The 19,692-nt window shown below is 36.6% G+C and overlaps 1 protein-coding gene and 1 pseudogene across 1 annotated transcript in view; one reads left to right on the top strand and one right to left on the bottom strand.

The window, feature by feature from the left end:
• The window catches only part of MMP26 (matrix metallopeptidase 26), a 370,667-nt gene that overhangs the window by 225,324 nt on the left and 125,651 nt on the right, over window positions 1-19,692 (top strand). The gene's annotated exons all lie outside the window — the stretch shown is intronic.
• Window positions 1,107-2,057, bottom strand: LOC107127474 (olfactory receptor 51H1-like; annotated as a pseudogene).

Genomic DNA, 19,692 nt, shown 5'->3' with positions numbered 1-19,692 from the left:
GATATGCTCTATAAAATCTGCTAGCATATTTTCGTATTAACAAATTAAATGTGATATTACAGTGTAATAGGTAATTGCCTTGTAATTGTCTGTATGCATCTTTTTCTACAGAAAAATCATCCAAAGTTTGAGCAGAAAATTGCTGTATTTTCCCCTGTATCTCCGGGGTCTAGCATCATCACTGGCATTTCATCAGTGTTCAATGAATATCTATTGAATGAATAAGTAATCACTCTAGCAACTTTGTTGTATAATGATTAACACAATTCCTAAAGCATGTACTAGACTCACTGCACAGACATATTGCACATATACCCACATTTGTGTACCTTCAATTTTTAAATTTCTCTATGCTGAGAATCTTCACTTGCCTTACACAAAACCCAGGAATAACTTTACTCAGTAAAATTTTACTGCATCCTCTAGTACACAGCAAAATTAATGTCATTTATGCTGAGTCAAAAAAGCAAAGGCAGAACACCTATTAGTCTACTAAGTATGTGGCAAGAAACTAGAACTATGATAAATATGTAAAAAAGTGATGCCATAGAAAGGGAAAAAAGTATGCATCAAGGAACCACAGATATGCCCACTTTTATTTCATCACAGATATCCATTACCAATAACTGCCTAAACATAAAGATAAATTTTTGATCCTATAACACTTTTCCTTACTCTAAGAAAAATATATAGACCTTTGGTCTTGCTATAGGACTTCTTGAATCTTTCTTACTGTAATTATTATTAAATTGATAACCAAGGGTAAAATATAACTTAATATTTTATGAATAAGCATACATAAGTGTTATCTGGATGAATGTGATAATTTGTTCTCACTGATGCTCATCTCCAGTGTCAAAGAAAAGTGTGAAGCTACTTAATGAATTAGATTTAGATTTTGTGATACCATAAGTCAAAATGCACACATTCCAAAATACGGTATATACAGAACAAAAATGACCTGTTATGTATCTTCACCCACAAGCCTTACCCATTCCTGCATTTCCCCAGATGTACAAAATTTGATGCACCGTAACTGTGGAAAATTAAATAATTAATTCTTCCAGTGGATACTTACTCTACTTCTTACACATGATTCTATTCTACTAGACCCTATTTTTTCTCCTCTGGAACACTTGAATGATCCTTCTTCGAATCTGCTTGGTCTTCACACTGTAGGCAATGGGGTTTAGCACAGCGGGGAGCAGTAGGTATATATTGGCCATGAGCATGTGCACTACTGGTGATAAATGTTCTCCATATCTGTGAATCATGGAGGCACCAATGAAAGGAACATAGAAGAGGAACACGGCAGACATGTGAGAGAGGCAGGTGCTGAGGGTTGTGAGCCTTTCACCTCTGGAGGCAATGCCCAGCACAGTCTTCAGGATGAGTACATAAGACATTAGAATGAGGAGGGCATCGAGCCCCAGTGTGAAGATGACGACCATGAAGCCACAGAGGCTGTTGACACGGGTGCTGGCACAAGCTAGCCACATCATATCTTGGTGAAGATGATATGAATGCGACAAGACATTGGAATGGCAGAAGGGTAGATGCTTTATAAGGAAGGGCACAGGGAAGACCATACAGATTGCCCGGATGAGGACAGCTATTCCAATCTTTCCAATAACACTGTGAGTGAGGATGGAAGCATAGTGTAATGGGTTTCAGATGGCCACAAATCTGTCAAAGGCCGTGGACACTAGGACTCCTGGTTATGCTATTCCAAATACATGGATGAAGAACATCTGCATGATGCATGCATCAAAAACAATCTCAGGGGCATTAAACCAGAATATGCTGAGCGTGGAGGACAAGGTGGACATGGAGAGACTAACGTCAGTGAGAGCCAAGATAGAGAGGAAGTAGTACATGGGCTCATGGAGACTCGGCTCCACCTTGATGATAGCTAGGATGGTACCATTTCCCAGGAGTGTAAGTGTGTAGAGAAATCCCAGGGGAAAGGCCAATCATGAGTTCTTGTCTGGCATTCCTGGGATACCTGTCAAGATGAAACTATGGCGGTTGGCATATGATGCATTCAAGTTCATCATGTTGTTCTCACCATCGGTGGGGCTAGACTCTTCCACTTGGTTCGCAGCTCCTAAATAGAATATATATTCTCATATGGACAGAACAATGGCTTTATGAATACATAGGTAGAATAGCAGAGGAAAGAATAAAGTTAAAAAACAACTTTTAGATGATACTTGTAACACTTTGTCTTTTTCCTTCCTACACAGTCACATGTGATTACCTCCCTTCTCTTGGAATAAATTTCTTTATTTGAAAAATGGAAACAAGAGTAAACATCCAGTGTTTAGACCGTAAAGAATTTTGCTGTCTCCTTTGATATATCCTCCTCATATAGTTTTCAAGGTTTAGCAGAAAAGAAGTAGACGTAACCAAGGTCTTAATAACATAGAGCATATTGCTAAATAATTTTTTTAAACCCCACTAAAAAACCTCACAATACCATCACAACACACCCATGACTATATACAATCCCACTGTCATCAGAACCTACATCCACATAAATCCATGTGTATGAGGATGTATGAGGATATTTTATATATATGTATATATGTATATACATATATGTATATATCTATATATATATGAATCTATATGTATATAGATACATATACATATAGATACATACAGCTTCCAAGTATACACATATATACTTCTATATACACATACACATAAATATACTAGGTTGGTGCAAAAGTAATTGCAGTTTTTGCCTTTTTTAAATCTAATATGTTTGTGTGTGTGTGTGTGTATATATATATATATATAGAGAGAGAGAGAGAGAGAGAGAGTATGTATCCTGGATATCTATTGTAAGGATAATTGTAATGAATTACATATGCAAATAGACACATTATTGGATGAAATTATTCTATTTAACATTTAATCTTTAGAAATTTAAACAATTTATAATTTCCATAGTCTCATTTTAAGATAGCTAGAAGAAAATAAAGCTTATTGGCTCACAAACAACCACATATAAGGTATAAGGTAATACTTAGCCCAGTTCTTTCAGGCTCCCTAACTGATCTTTCTGTATCCATGAATGCCCCTTTCTAATACATTCTTCATTCGGCAGTTACACTAGACTTTTTTAGAACAAATATAAATCTCATTTATTTATTTCAAATAAAACTCCTTTAAGGGTTCCCAATGTACTTAGAACAAAGCTCTAAATCCTTATCTTAGCCCTCAATGTAAAGCGAGATTCAACCCCTACCTACCTCTCTAGCACCGACTCACACCATTTACTCTCCCCTTCAGTCTCTTTAATCCAGCCAAATTTGCAGTCTTTAAGTTCCTGGGTCCCAGTGAGATACTTCCTGATATAGCGTTTCTCCATGAATTCTTTCCAGGTCTTTATGTTTTTCTTCACCCCTCGTGAAGCTCTTCTTTGCCTAAGCAAAGCCTAGCTATCCTTCCCAATTATGCCGATTCCAAATATCCATAGTAGCTTAAGGTTTCCTCATATGTTGTTTTCATGTTTTTGGGCTCTTCCTTCTTATCAGTGAGTATAGTTAAACATTGTGTATGTATTTGTTTAATGTCCATCTCTCCTACTAGAAGTTAAAATTTCCTAATGTAAAGGACTGTTTTATGGTTCATCACCTCATTGAGCATATGCAAGGCATTGTTAATTTTTTCCATATTAGTGCAATTAAGACATAAAACAATGAATGGGTGAATATGGATGACTGAACGTCAATCTTCTTTCAGAAGAGAAGTCTTATAATCCCTCAAACTCTGTTCTGATCTCCTGCAGATGAATTAAAAATTTTCAACAAAGAGAAAAATCTATTTTTCTAAGAGACCACAGACAAAAACTTAAAATTGGGAGTCTGTGAGAGGTACTATGGTGTCTTTGTTCTCACCTAGGTACTTGCGAGAAGAGCGAAAAACATTTCAAAATCTCGTCTGGGAGCTCTGAAGTAGGAATGAGATCAGGCGTGTAAGAACAAGTAGTTTCCCTACCTTTTCTGCCTCATTTCTTTGCTCTAGGATGAGGATTTTCTGTTAGAAAAACGTGACTGCTAATAAGTTATTTTACAGATTTGGGTATCTTAGACACAGAAGAATTTTTGAAAGGTAGTGTAGTCCACTCATACTTGTTGTGTTGTGTCTTTCTAACAAAATTTGGGCCCCTCCCTCCCAGAAATCACAATGGTGAGATCTAAACAAAGCACTTTGTGATGCCTGCCTAACCTTCTGCCTGCACTCTGAGGAGGGGTTTTGTTTTACTTTAAATGTTAAGTGAGAGCCTTCACTTGTTTGGGCCTGCTGTTCTGTATCCCCAGCCATTCTTGTGGTTTTCAGGTGGGAACGACCAGCTGGTTCATCCCTACTAGTGGTTTTTCTTGGGACCTACTTGAAAAATCTTTAACATTCCTGAAGTCCTGAGGACCTGCTGAAACCCTGTTCTTCCATGCAAATAGTTGATTCTTGTTTATCCCTATGTTTTTGACTCTGATTTTCCTTACCTGAATCAGTGTTTCACCCTCATCTTCTTTTTTTCATTCTTATCTCCATTCTTCATATTCATTCTTTTAATCTTCTTTAATTTCCAGACACCTCCTTTCTCTATCTCCCAATGAAATTCTTATACATTCTTCCATTCCATCTTTATTTTATGCCTAGCCTTGCACTACGTCCTCCCCATAGTGTATGTCTTCTTCTTTTACTCCTAATAACAACACCTGCATTTTACCTTTTCTTTCCATCTTTGCTTTCTATCACCACATGACATTCTATACACTATTCTCATCTGTCCTTATCACATTCCTCTCTAGAATCTTTGTGAGGATTTAATTTAAAAATGTCCTAAATAATCTTACACAGAGCTTGCTATGTAGAGGACATGGAAAAAATCTTTTAAGATTAATTTATTACCTTTATCAACCTGGTGCTATGGTTCAGAACTAATTTGGTTTCTTTCCTTTCCTGAGACTAGCATGTAGAGGCCCTTATAAGACTGCTCAAACCTCTGTTGATGTCTAGAGTCATCAAGATTCTCCAAGAATTTCACAACTTCTCTGAAAGAACTCCCATGAAGGGTGTTATGCAGTGCCACTTGAGCTATACCTTCCTAATTTCCCTAAGGATTCTAAACCCTTCCTTTATCTGTCAAACTGTCCTCTATTCAGTCAACATTTATGCAAAATTTTTCTTCATTTTAATTTTATTTGCATAGTCTTAGCCAGGTGTGAACTCACGTACATTGCACACAATTGCATGTGTATGCATGCGCAAACACACACTGATTTGAATCATGTTTAATCACTAAGTAAGATTTACAGTTCCAGCCCAATTTCAGTTGAGGTCTTCTCACTCCAAAGCCAGTCTCAGTCTCAATGATGACATAGTGTTGCAATTTGCCATGAAACAGAGCTGGAGTTTACTGTTGTTTGGAATGGATAGAATGATTGTCTGGACTCTGCCTATCAGGAGCATCTAAAAAAAATGTTCTTTGAATTTGCTGAACTTCTTTGGTTTTCTGAATTGTTATTCCAATACCTCATGTATAATTTCTTGCATTTAATTTAATGTATTTCTCTATAAGGATGTTTTGCATTAATGAGGTAATTCTTAAAAATACAAGAACAGCTGGTTTCTCTAGTCTGTGCCTCTGTGTGGTCAGGCCTTAAATTGTTCACAGATCCTTTCTATCACATCTTTATGCCCTTTTGATCTCATTTATTTTCCATCACAGGCATATTCACATAATCACAGCAGAAAACGAAAGTCCCATATAAACAGTTCTTGTGGTGATGCTTTAGTTTAGGCATGATTGAGATTATATGGCCGAAGGCTATTCATTTATTTTTAATTTCTAAACCCATTTCTTCCCCACTGTGTACTACAACCGAAAAGAGACAATGCATGCTATAAACATTAAGAGCTAGGGCTTTATAATGTGTGTCAATACATTTTTAATAAAAAATTGTGAATATTTCTGTCTGAAATACTGTTGGGGATAGAACTAAAAACACACAAAATGCTTGATGCAACTCCCCCTGAGTGTTAAACTGGTGGCTTGAACTTCCCTGAAGGTATCAGGCCTTGACTCCTCCATGTCACAGAAACTAATGCCACTGCTAGAATCAACTTCAGAAAGACTCCTATATTATCCCAGTAATTTCCTATTATCGGGAGCTTAATCCATGAAAGGTCTTCCTGTTCATATCTAAAATGGTTAAATATAATAAAAAGAACAGAGTTCATGAGTCTTATATACCGTGTTTTAATTTACAGTTTTAATTTTGTCAGCTCGTTAGACTTAGGGAAAGTTATTTAACCACTCATTCATTCAGCATTCCTTGTTAGCTATTATTAAATGAGTTCTACTGGTGAAGTCCAGCTATTCCTCCTCCTTCCCATCAGCATTTATACAACCAAATAGGCCTAATGGAAGTCATATAAGCATATTGACTATTCTCATTTTAAATTTATTTATTAATAAAATTATAAATTAATTGCCAAAGGCCTCACATATTCTTTCATTGCTTCCAAATTATGACACTTTATTTTTTCCTCTGCTTGATTATCTCTACTAGCATCAGAGATCTGGTTTCCTTTTTCATTAGGAAAAAGAAATTAGCCAGTATTTGTCTAATTTCTTTGTTTAATTTTAATGCAAAACACTCTAAAGCATGAAAAATAATTATTAGGAAGGGAAATTTCCTCTGAAGTAGAACTAATGAATCCTCTTTGCTCAAAAAGGGGGAATATATGAACCAAAAAAAAACTTCAAAAAATTTGACTCTATGAAAACTAACTAAAACAGGCAACATGTTGAGAAACATTCATTCTCGAAAGCCTTTACAACTTCAGGCCAAAATACCACTCTCCTGCCATTGTCAAATTATTATTCTTTTCCTTCTTCTTCTTCCTCCGCCTCCCCCTCCCCCTCCCTTTCCCTCTCCTCCTCCTCCTCTTCCTCCTCCTCCTCCTCCTCCTCCTCCTCCTCCTCCTCCTCCTTCTTCTTCTTCTTCTTCTTCTTCTTCTTCTTCTTCTTCTTCTTCTTCTTCTTCTTCTTCTTCTTCTTCCTCTTCTTTCTTCTTCTTCTTCTTCTTCTTCTTCTTCTTCTTCTTCTTCTTCTTCTTCTTCTTCTTCTTCTTCTTCCTCTTCTTCCTTCTTCTTCTTCTTCTTCTTCTTCTTCTTCTTCTTCTTCTTCTTCTTCTTCTTCTTCTTCTTCTTCTTCCTCTTCTTTCTTCTTCTTCTTCTTCTTCTTCTTCTTCTTCTTCTTCTTCTTCTTCTTCTTCTTCTTCTTCTTCTCCTTCTCCTTCTTCTTCCTTCTTCCTTCTTCCTTCTTCTTCTTCTTCCTCTGACAGAGGAGTAGGAGGAATAAGAGGAGTAATTGTTTCAGCAGTAGTTTTACCAGGTTGGGAGTGGTTGACAAACCAGCAGTTGTGCTGCCAGACAGTGCAGACTCAACTTCAGGTAGAAAGAAAAAAGCAAAACTTGGTTAACTAAGACTGGAAAACTCAGTTCGAAATAAACAAGCACCATCCAGTTTTAGTAGTCATCGGGACATTTTACAGGGAGAACCTGGAAATTATTGTTATGGCAGGGCTCTCCATATATCTCTGGCTTTGTGAGAAAGTTTTCAAACATGTGAGAGAAACTCGAGAGAGCTTTCTGGCATGAGAAAGCAAAGAGAGACTTGAAAACTGGTTGAATATTAAATGTATGCTACACACACCACTCAAATCAATCAGTGCAAGTGTTTCTGACTGAAGGGTTTTAATAGCAATTTCTGCCTCAATATTGGCATACCACCAAGATGTGTATACTCATGGGCAATTCGTAGGAAGCCAGGCTAAGAAAGTGGAATACAAATAAAATGATCTGGAAGTAATCAGTGGTTACAATTAGTGTAATAATGTGAAATATGAGTGATCTGAAATGATCAGTGGCAACAATTATTGCAAGAGATTTATTTTGAGAAGACAAATTTCAGTTTAAATTCATACAAGTTACTAAAAATAAACAAAAGAATTTAAAAACACAACAAATCTCTTAAAGCAATTAAGAATCTAAGGTTTCTATTATATCCATGATACCTGGTTGATAACAAAAACCTATGAGACTTTCGAGGAAACAAGAAAACACAAGCAAATGAGAAAACATTTCATGCTCATGGGTTGGAAGAATCAATATCATGAAAATGGTCATACTGCCCAAAGCAATTTATAGATTCAATGCCATTCCCATTAAACTACTATTGGCATTCTTCACAGAATTATAAAAACTATTTTAAAATTCATATGGAACCAAAAAAGAGCCTGAATAGCCAAGGCAATCCTAAGCAAAAAGAAAAAAATTGGAGACATTATGCCACCTGACTTCAAACTATATTACAAGGCTACAGTAACCAAAATAGCATGGTACAGGTACAGTAACAGACATATAGACCAATGGAAAAGAACAGAAAACCCAGAAAGAAGATTACACACCTGCAACCATCTGATCTTTGACATTTGCTCCTGAGCTTGTAAGCAGGAGTCATCAGGACATTTCACAGGGAGAACATGGAAAAATAAGTAATGGGGAAATGATTCTCTATTTAACAAATGGTGCTGGGGGAACTGGCTAGCCACAGGCAGAAAACTGAAACTGGACCTTTTCCTTACACCATACACAAAAATCAACTCAAGATGAACTAAAGACTTAAATGTAAAACACAAAATTTAAAAATCCCAGAAGAAAACCTAGGCAATACCATTCAGGACATAGGCACGGGGAGCGATTTCATGACAAAGATGCCAAAAGCAATTGCAACAAAACCAAAAATTGAGTAACGGGAAATAATTAAAGTAAAGAGCTTCTGCACAGCAAAAGAAACTATCAACAGAGAAAATAGACAACATGAAGAAAAGGACAAAACTTTTGCAATCTATGCATCTGATATCTAATATCTATAAGGAATTTAAACAAATTTACAAGAAAAAAACAACCCCATTAAAAAGTGAGCAAAGGACATGAACAGACATGTCTCAAAAGAAGACATACATGTGACCAAAAAACATATGACCAAAAGTTCAACATCACTGATCATTAGAGGACTGCAAATCAAAACCACAATGAGATGCTGTCCTTTTTCTTTCTTTCTTTTTTTTTTAATGGAGTCTCACTCTGTTGCCCAAGCTAGAGTGCAGTGATGTGATCTGGGCTCACTGCAACCTCCACCTCCTGGGTTCAAGCGATTCTCCTGCCTCAGCCTCCTGAGTAGCTGGGGTTACAGGTGTGTGCCATCATGCCTGGCTAATTTTTGTATTTTTAGTAGTTGGCCAAGCTGGTTTCGAACTCCTGACCTCATGATCTGCCCCCACCTTGACCTCCCAAAGTTCTGGGATTACAGATGTGAGCCGCCATGCCCGGCCAAGATGCTGTCTTACACTAATCAGTATGGTTATTACTGAAAAGTCAAAAAACAAAAGATGCTGGCAAGGTTGGGAAGAAAAAGGAACACTTTTAAACTCTTAGTGGGAGTATAAATTAGTTCAACCACTGTGGAAGAAGTTACGGCATTTACTCAAAGACCTAGAGGAAGAAATACCATTTGACCAAGAAATCCCATTACTCAGTATATACCTAAAAGAATAAAAATCATTCTATTGTAAAGGCACATGCATGTGCATGTTCATTGCAGCACTAGTCACAATAGCAAAGACATGAAGTCAACCTAAATACCTATTATTGATAGACTGGTTAAAGAAAATGTGCTATAGATACAACATGTAATACTATGGAGCCATAAAAAGGAATGAAATCATGTCCTTTCGAAGGACATGGATGGAGCTGGAGGACATTATTTTAGCAAACTATCCCAGAAATAGAAAAAAAAAAAACAACCACACTTGTTTTTACTTATAAGTGGGAGCTGAATGATGAGAACACATGGACACATGGTGGGAACAACACACACTCAGGTGTGTTGGAGGGAAGGGTGTGTGAGGAGGCGTAGCATCAGGAAGAATAGCTAATGGATGCTGGGCTTAATACCTGGGTGATAGGGTGATCTGTGCAGCAAACCACCAAGGCACACATTTACCTATGTAACAAACATGCACATCCTACACATATACCCCTGAACTTAAAATAAAAGTTGAAAATTAAAGCAAGTATAACAGTCAGTAGAATTTTACTTGGAAAAGGCCCATATATTGATTTTAGCAAACAAATAATTCCAATAGTGTATTATAAATGTGTTGAGACCATTAAAAATTATATTAAAATAATTAAAATAAATGTGATGATAGTGATTGAACAAATACGTAATAGCCATAAAGAAAAAGAATGCATTTAAAAAGCTAATAGAAATTTGAGTTGAAAATTACAATGAACCAAAAATTTTTTAAAAAATTACTAGATAGACTCAATAGCTGATTTAAGATGGTAGAAGTAAGAATCTATAAACATGAAGATAAGTAAATAGAAAACATCAAATCCAAATAATATGTAGAAAAATATTTAAGACAAATAAATAGAGTTTCAGACATTTGTGGGACAATATCAGCATACCAAATTTGTGTAATTGAAGTTCCTGAAGAAAAAATGAAAGTGACAGAATCAATGCTTGCAAATATAACTTTAAAACTGTTCTAGATTGAATAACAAATACATTAGTCTACAGGTTAAGTAAGTTCAAGAAAACTAAATTGGAATACGTGTAAAGATATTAACACATAGGTAAATCACAATAAAACTGCTGAAATACCAAGACTGATAACAGCAAAAGAAAAATGACTCACCAAGTACAAGGTTAACAAGATTGAATCAATGCATGATATTTCATCTGGAAAAAACAAACAAACAAACAAACAAACAAACAAACAAAAAACAACCAGAGGCTAGAAGGCATTGGATTGACATTTATAAAGTTCTGAGAGAAACAAAAACCCTCAAGAATTCTGTATTCAGTGAAATTATTCTTCAAAAACAAAGGTAGAATAAATAAATTCCCTAATAAATACAAGCCTAAAGACTTTATTGCTAGAAAATCTACCCTACGAGAAACCAAGAAATGTTAAGGGATGTCTTCATGGTGAGTAGAAATGACACCAGACATTAATTAAATCCAAGGAAGAAATAAAGAACACTGGAGGAGTTTCCAGGATGGCTGAATAGGAACAGCTCCAGTCTACAGCTTCCAGCGTGAGCAATGCAGAAGACAGGTGATTTCTGCATTTCCATCAGAGGTACTGGGTTCATCTCACTGGGGCTTGTTGGACAGTGGGTGTAGCCCACGGAGTGTGAGTTGAAACAGGGCAGGGCATCACCTCACCCAGGAAGAGCAAGGGGTTGGGGAATTCCCTTTCCTAGCCAAGGGAAGCCATGACAGATGGTACCAGGAAAATCAGAAAACTACCACCCTGATACTGTGCTTTTCCAACAGTCTTAGCAAACAACACCAGGAGATTATATCCTGTGCCTGGCTTGCAGGGTTACATGCCCATGGAGCCTCACTCACTGTTAGCACAGCTTCATAAGTGAAGGAGAAATAAAATCCTTTACAGACAAGGAAATGCTGAGAGATTTTGTCACCACCAGGCCTGACTTGTAAGAGCTCCTGGAGGAAGCACTAAACATGGAAAGGAACAACCAGTACCAGTCACTACAAAAAAAACGCAAATTGTAAAGACCATCAATGCTGGGAAGAAACTGCATCAACTAACAAGCAAAATAACCAGCTAACATCATAATAACAGGATCAAATTCACACATAACAATATTAACCTTAAATGTAGATTGGCTAAATTATCCAATTAAAAGACACAGACCGGCAAACTGGATAAAGAGTCAAGACCCATCAGTTTGCTGTCTTCAGGAGACCCATCTCACGTGCAGAGACACACATAGGCTCAAAATAAAGGAATGGAGGAAGATCTACCAAGGAAATGGAAAACAAGAAAAGCAGGAGTTGCAATCCTAGTCGCTGATAAAACAGACTTTAAACCAACAAGGATCAAAAGAGACAAAGAAGGCCATTACATAATGGTAAAGGGATCAATTCAACAAGAAGAGCTAACTATCCTAAATATATATGCACCCAATACAGAAGCACCCAGATTCATAAAGCAAGTCCTTAGAGACCTACAAAGAGGGTCTATTTGATTCTGACAAAGAGACTTAGACTCCCACACAATAATAGTGGGAGACTAAGTAACACCCCACTGTCAACATTATACAGATCAACGAGACAGAAAGTTAACAAGGATATCCAGGAGTTGAACTCAGCTTTGCACCAAGCAGACCTAATAGACATCTACAGAACTCTCCACCCCAAATCAACAGAATATACATTCTTCTCAGTACCTCATAGCACTTATTCCAAAATTGACCATAGTTGGAAGTAAAGCACTCCTTAGCAAATGTAAAAGAAGAGAAACTATAACAAACTATCTCACAGACCACAGTGCAATCAAACTAGAACTCAGGATTAAGAAACTCAGTCAAAACCACTCAACTACATGGAAACTGAACAATCTGCTCCTGAATGACTGACTACAGGGTACATAACGAAATGAAGGCAGAAATAAAGATGTTCTTTGAAACCAATGAGAACAAAGACACAACATACCAGAATCTCTGGGACACATTTAAAGCAGTGTGTAGAGGGAAATTTATAGCACTAAATGCCCACAAGAGAAAGCAGGAAAGATCTAAAATTGACACCCTAACATCACAATTAAAAGAACTAGAGAAGCAAAAGCAAACACATTCAAAAACTAGCAGAAAGCAAGAAATAACTAAGATCAGAGCAGAACTGAAGGAGATAGAGACACAAAAAACCCTTCAAAAAATCAGTGAATCCAGGAACTGGTTTTTTGAAAATATCAACAAAATTGATAGACTGCTAGCAAGACTAATAAAGAAGAAAAGAGAGAAGAATCAAATAGACGCAATAAAAAATGATAAAGAGGATATCACTACCGATCCCACAGAAATACAAACTACCATCAGAAAATACTATAAACACCTCTATGCAAATGACCTAGAAAACCTAGAAGAAATGGATGAATCCCTGTACATATACACCCACCCAAGACTAAACCAGGAAGAAGTGGAATCCCTGAATAGACCAAAAACAGACTTTGAAATTAAGGCAATAATTAATAGCCTACCAACCAAAAAAAGTCCAGGACCAGACAGATTCACAGCTGAATTCTACCAGAGGTACAAAGATCACTTATACCATTCCTTTTGAAACTATTCCAATCAATAGAAAAAGAGAAAATCCTCCCTAACTCATTTAATGAGGCCAGCATCATCCTGATACCAAAGTCTGGCAGAGATATAACAAAAAAAGAGAATTTTGGACCAATATCCCTGATGAACATCAATGCAAAAATCCTCAATAAAATACTGGCAAACTGAATCCAGCAGCACATCAAAAAGCTTATTCACCATGATCAAGTTGGCTTCATCCCTGGGATGCAAGGCTGGTTGAACATACTCAAGTCAATAAACCTAATCCATCATATAAACAGAATCAAAGACAAAAACCACATGATTATCTCAATAGATGTAGAAAAGGCCTTCGAGAAAATTCAACAGCCCTTCATGCTAAACTCTCAATAAACTAGGTGTTGATGGGGCATATCTCAAAATACTAAGAGCTATTTATGACAAACCCACAGCCAATATCATACTGAATGAGCAAAAACTGGAAGACTCCCTTTGAAAACTGGCACAAGACAGAGATGCCCTCTCTCACCACTCCTATTCAACATAGTGCTGGAAGTTCTGGCTAGGGCAATCAGGCAAGAGAAAGAAATAAAGGGTATTCAATTAGGAAAAGAGGAAGTCAAATTGTCCCTGTTTGCAGATGACATGATTGTATATTTAGAATACCCCATCATCTCAGCCCAAAATCTCCTTAAGCTGATAAGCAACTTCAGCAAAGTCTCAGGATACAAAACCAATGTACAAAAGACACTAGCATTGTTATACACTAATAACAGACAAACCGAGAGCCAAATCATGAGTGAACTCCCATTCACAATTGCTTCAAAGAGAATAAAATACCTCGGAATCCTACTTACAAGGGATGTGAAGGACCTCTTCAAGGAGAACTACAAATCACTGCTCAACAAAATGAAAGAGTACACAAACAAATGGAAGAACATTCCATTCTCATGGATGGGAAGAATTAATATCGTGAAAATGGCCATTCTGCCCAAGGTAATTTATAGATTAAATGTCATCCCCATTAAGCTACCAATGACTTTCTTCACAGAATTGGAAAAGACTACTTTAAAGTTCATATGGAACCAAAAATAGCCCACATTGCCAAGACAATCCTAATCCAAAAGAACAAAGCTGGAGGCATCATACCACCCGACTTCAAACTATACTACAAGGCTACAGTAACCAAAACAGCATGGTACTTGTGCCAAAACAGAGATATAGACCAATGAAACAGAACAGAGCCCTCAGAAATAATCCCACACATCTACAGCCATCTGATCTTTGACAAACCTGACAAAAACAAGAAATGAGAAAAGGATTCCCTATTTAATAAATGGTGTGGGGAAAACTGACTAGCCATATGTAGAAAGCTGAAACTGGATCCCTTTTTACACCTTATACAAAAATTAATTCAAGATGGGTTAAAGACTTAAATGTTAGACCTAAAACCATAAAAACCTTACAAGAAAACCTAGGCAATACCATTCTGAATATAGGCATGGGCAAGGACTTCATGACTAAAACACCAAAAGCAATGGCAACAAAGACCAAAATTGACAACTGGGATCTAATTAAACTAAAGAGCTTCTGTACAGCAAAAGGAACTGCCGTCAGAGTGAACAGGCAACCTACAGAATGGGAGACAATTTTTGCAATCTACCCATCTGACAAAGGACTAATATCCAGAATCTACAAAGAACTTAAACAAATTTACAGGAAAAAAATCAAACAACCCCATCAAAAAGTAGGTGAAGGATATGAATAGACACTTCTCAAAAGAAGACATTTATTTATGCAGCCAACAGACACATGAAAAAATGCTCATTATCACTGGCCATCAGAGAAATGCAAATGAAAACCACAATGAGATACCATCTCATACCGGTTAGAATGGTGATCATTAAAAAGTGGAAACAATGGGTGCTGGAGAGGATGTGGAGAAATAGGAACAATTTTACAGGGTTGGTGGGACTGTAAACTAGTTCAACCATTGTGGAAGACAGTGTGGTGATTCCTCAAGGATCCAGAACTAGAAATACCATTTGACCCAACCATCCCATTACTGGGTCTATACACAAAGGATTATAAATCATTCTGCTATAAAGACACATGCACACATATGTTTATTGTGGCACTATTCACAATAGCAAAGACTTGGAACCAACTCAAATATCCATCAATGACAGACTGGATTAAGAAAATGTGGCACATATATACCATGGAATACTATGCAGCCATAAAAAAGGATGAGTTCATGTCATTTGTAAGGACATGGATGAAGCTGGAAACCATCATTGTAAGCAACCTATTGCAAGGACAGAGAACCAAACACCACATGTTCTCACTCATAGGACAATGAGAATGTCCTATGAACAATGAGAACACTTGGACACAGGGTGGGGAACATCACACACCAGGGCCTGTCGTCAGGTGGGGAGAGAGAGAGGGATAGCATTAGGAGATACACCTAATGTAAATGACGAGTTACAATGGGTGCGGCACACCAACATGCCACATATATACATATGTAACAAACCTGCACATTGTGCACATGTACCCTAGAACTTAAAGTATAATAATAATAATAAAAGAAAATACACTGAAAATGATAGATACTGAGTAATAGAAAAGACTGCTTATGTAAATATTGTATTATCTTTAAAATATGTTTTTAAAAACAACTTGTTTAAATAAATAATGACACTGAATTATATGGTCTATATCATGTAGGTGGAATATGTATTAAAATAATCTCATAAAGGATAAAATAAAATCGAGCTACAGTGTGGAAAAGCTGAAATATTTTACTGTGATTAAGACACTATTAACGTGAACTAGAGAGTTATAAGGTGAAGATGGATTTTATAATTTTTAGAATAATTACTAAGAAAAATAACTCAAAATATAGCTAATAACGTGTTAATAGAAAAATCAAAATGGCACAGTGAATCACTGAATAGTACCATGGTGATGGATTAGATATGTGTACGAGAGGGAGAAAAGACCTGAATTTTAGTTTGGGTTACTGGGTGAATTGTGGTTTGGTTAGTGATTTACTGAAATTAACCTTAAGCAGATGAAAAGAAAACATTTTATTTTTGTTTTCATTTCACAGTATTTGCCATGTTAATTTTCAGTTTCCTATTTGTATTACAGTGGAGTTATCAAGTAGGAAACTGATCTGGAGATCAAGGCAGTATTGTAGCCTGAAGATACACACTTGTAGTTAATCAGTATGTAGATGATATTTAAAGCAATGGTAGTTGATGATATCAGTAAGTGAAAGGGTGGAGTTAAAATAGAGGAAAAAAGATCAAATAAAAGATAAACTGACATTTAGTGCTCTAGGAAGAAGACATATAATCAAAGAATAATAAAGAGTATAAATTAAAGTAGGAGGAAACATCAAGCAAACATGATTTCAGAGAAACCAATAAAGGAAAATAATTCAACATTGCAGCAATATTCTACTGTATTGAATCCTGAAGAACAAACAAGAGAGTAAGACAATGAATTTTTGCTAAGTGTAGCAATAAGCAGATTATTGGTGACATCTGCACATACTGTTTCAGTGGTGTGAAAAAGAACATTCACTGAAGTGAATTGAGGAGAGAATGGGAAGTATGGACAGGGATTGTAGACCACAATGTTGAGAGGCTTTGCTGTGAAACAGAAAAGAGAATGGGAAAATAACACAATGGTGTGTGAAACAAGGGTGAATTTTTCTTTCAGCTTTTTCTTTTAGACAGAGAATTATTAAAATTAAGCACTAGGGTTTAAATGTATTTCAATATAGTTAGTGATGCACATTCATATAGGACCGAGAATAATTCTGCGTTTGGATGGGTTGCTACCACAGATCTGTATTAGGCAAAACCAGGTCCTCTGGGAATAAAAGTAGACTAGCATGCTCAGAAGCCTGGGTCTGTGTAGCTTTCCTCCCCAGGGGCATCTCCAGGAAGTCACATGCTCATGTCTCCACAGAATCACTCCAGGGGAAATTCTAAGACTCTTGTCTCCTAGACCAGGCTTTGGGTGAGTTGGGGAAAAATCTGAGGCCTGAGAAGTGCTTTCTTTGAGGACCTTGTCACAGAATGGCAGAAACTGCAGTATGGACAGTTCGTAGAAAAATGTAAAGGTCAGCAATGAGTGGTAGAGGTGAAGGAGATTGTGTGTTGAGCCCCGTTCACTCTTTTATCTGTAATTTGAATTTAGTGGCAGAAATCTCCCCTGTGACTGAATGTTGATCTTCTCCTTTAGAACTAAACAGAACTTCAAAGCACAATGATCAGAGAACCTATATTTAAGCTTTAGTTTTGGGATCTGGTACAAGCTAATCAACTTCTCTGACCCTTGTTTTTCTAGTGCATTCATTAGCAATAATAATAGTACTTTTCCACTAAGGTTTTTGTATCTCTAAATGAGATAGGACATGTAAAGGGCTAAGAACAGAGCCTGGAACATGAACAAGCACTCAATAAATATAAGATTGTTTATTATTAAAGGACTAAAATAATTTTAAAATGTCTGCCCATTATTCCTTTTATTGTCTATCTAGGATAACACGCAAAGCTTGTGCTTTTTACATTGCTTGTGTTTTTTAAATACTAATAAAGAGTCTAGAATGATTACAATGCTCAGCAAGCATTAGTTTTTCATTTTCTTCTCCTTTTCATTAAAATAGAACTAACACTTCTAACTGTAGATGTGGGAAGTAAGTGGCAAGGGGAGATGTGATTCTACCAAAAACTAGTCAGTAAAACAAGAGCCATATAGATCATTGTCCCCTTCCCCCACTCACCCCTGAGTACCTTCTTCTGAGTCCCAGCTCAAGGTCAATAGCAGATAGTTTCTTATCCTAGTGAGACTAGTCTATGGATCCCACGAGAAACAAGTCCAAAGGGCCAGCTTTTACTCAGCAGCTCAGATCCTTTAAGAGTATAGTATGCTCATGCCTGTTCCTCAGAGAGCAGCCTTTCCATCTTCCTGCCTGCATGGAAGAGTATGGCAAGTGAAGTTCAACACTACATAGAAGGGAAGGACTCTCAATGCCCACTCCTTCTCCACCTTGACCCCCACATATACTTCTGAAGCCACAGAAGCTCCTGTCCTATTGCTGTGAGGAAAGTTTAGGTTCAACTCTTTCCATGGTCTACCACTATTATTTAGACAGAATTAAGCTAGTCAGCTGATGAGACAAGCTGGATATATGGACCCACCTGTAAAACATGCCTTCATTCAACCCCAGCTATACAGTACACTCATGTGTCTCATCTTGCTTTCCATATGTTCTTTGCTAACAGGTCTTGGACGGAAAAAGAAAAATGCTTCTTTTTGTCCTCTGATTACTCACGACGCATCTGGTACTTAGTAGAAACTTAACAAATTTGAAGTCACTTATCAATAAATTAATTAAACATGATCAACTTTTCCTTGGTTCATGAGATCTTAAGTAATCAGGGGCCTCATTTACTATCCTTGTCCCAAATTCTGGAAGGTCTGTGCTGGTCTCTGGGATTAGGGTGCTTAGATTGCCAGTGTAGTGTTTCTTTTGTGGCTGCTCATCACTCATAATCAATTTTCTTATTCTTTACTTGTTCTTACTGATTTTTACTACATGTGAATTCTACTAGTATATTGTCTTTTCGTCTTTGGTTTATCTGAGGCTTGCTTTCACTAAATCCTTTACCGTAAACATTAATGATAAGGTGCAAAGTCGTTGAGACAGATCCACTGAATCCACTGTCTTGAACCCTGCAACAGCCACTGTCGGCAAGCCAGTGGTATTAAATGTTGGCATAAACTGCCTGAGGGATAGAAAGATTTAGGTAATACAGACTTTGATCAACATATATAAATAGTATATATTAAAGTAGGTGCATAACTTTGGAATTATATAAATAGATTTCATGACAAATCTTTTGAGAGATAATTTTTATAGTCAAGCAAACATTACCAAGTTTATAGGTAATACATGGGCATTTATTATATCTGAACTTTATTGAGTCTTTATTATTTTCCTGGTGCTTATCTAAGTGCTCTATCAATATTCCAAATGTATACTCTTAACAACCTTATGGTAGGTACTATTACTTTTATTTTAAAGAAGTGAGGAATTAAGCACAGTGATTATTAAGTAACTTGTTAAAAGTCATAAAGCTAAGATTCAAACCCCAGAGCCTTTATTTTTAAAGCGATTTTTCTTTACAACTTCCCTAAACAGAGTCAAAGACAGAGAGATATAGGTAAAGAGAGACAGATATATAGGTAAAGAGAGACACTTATTATGTAAGTGAAAGACCCTCAATCCAATCAGACCCGTTATTTTTCAAGAGTCAGCAAGGATGTTGGTATCCTTTAAGTCTGCAGTCTGCAGCTCCAGTTGTTGAAGTTTCAAATAAAATTTTTTGCAATGATGAAAATATTCTACAACAGTTTTATCCAATTCAGTAGCCACTAGTCACA

Source organism: Macaca fascicularis, chromosome 14, assembly GCF_037993035.2.
Source record: "Macaca fascicularis isolate 582-1 chromosome 14, T2T-MFA8v1.1".
Lineage (NCBI taxonomy): Eukaryota > Metazoa > Chordata > Mammalia > Primates > Cercopithecidae > Macaca > Macaca fascicularis.
This window is presented reverse-complemented; position numbering and strand designations above follow the sequence as displayed.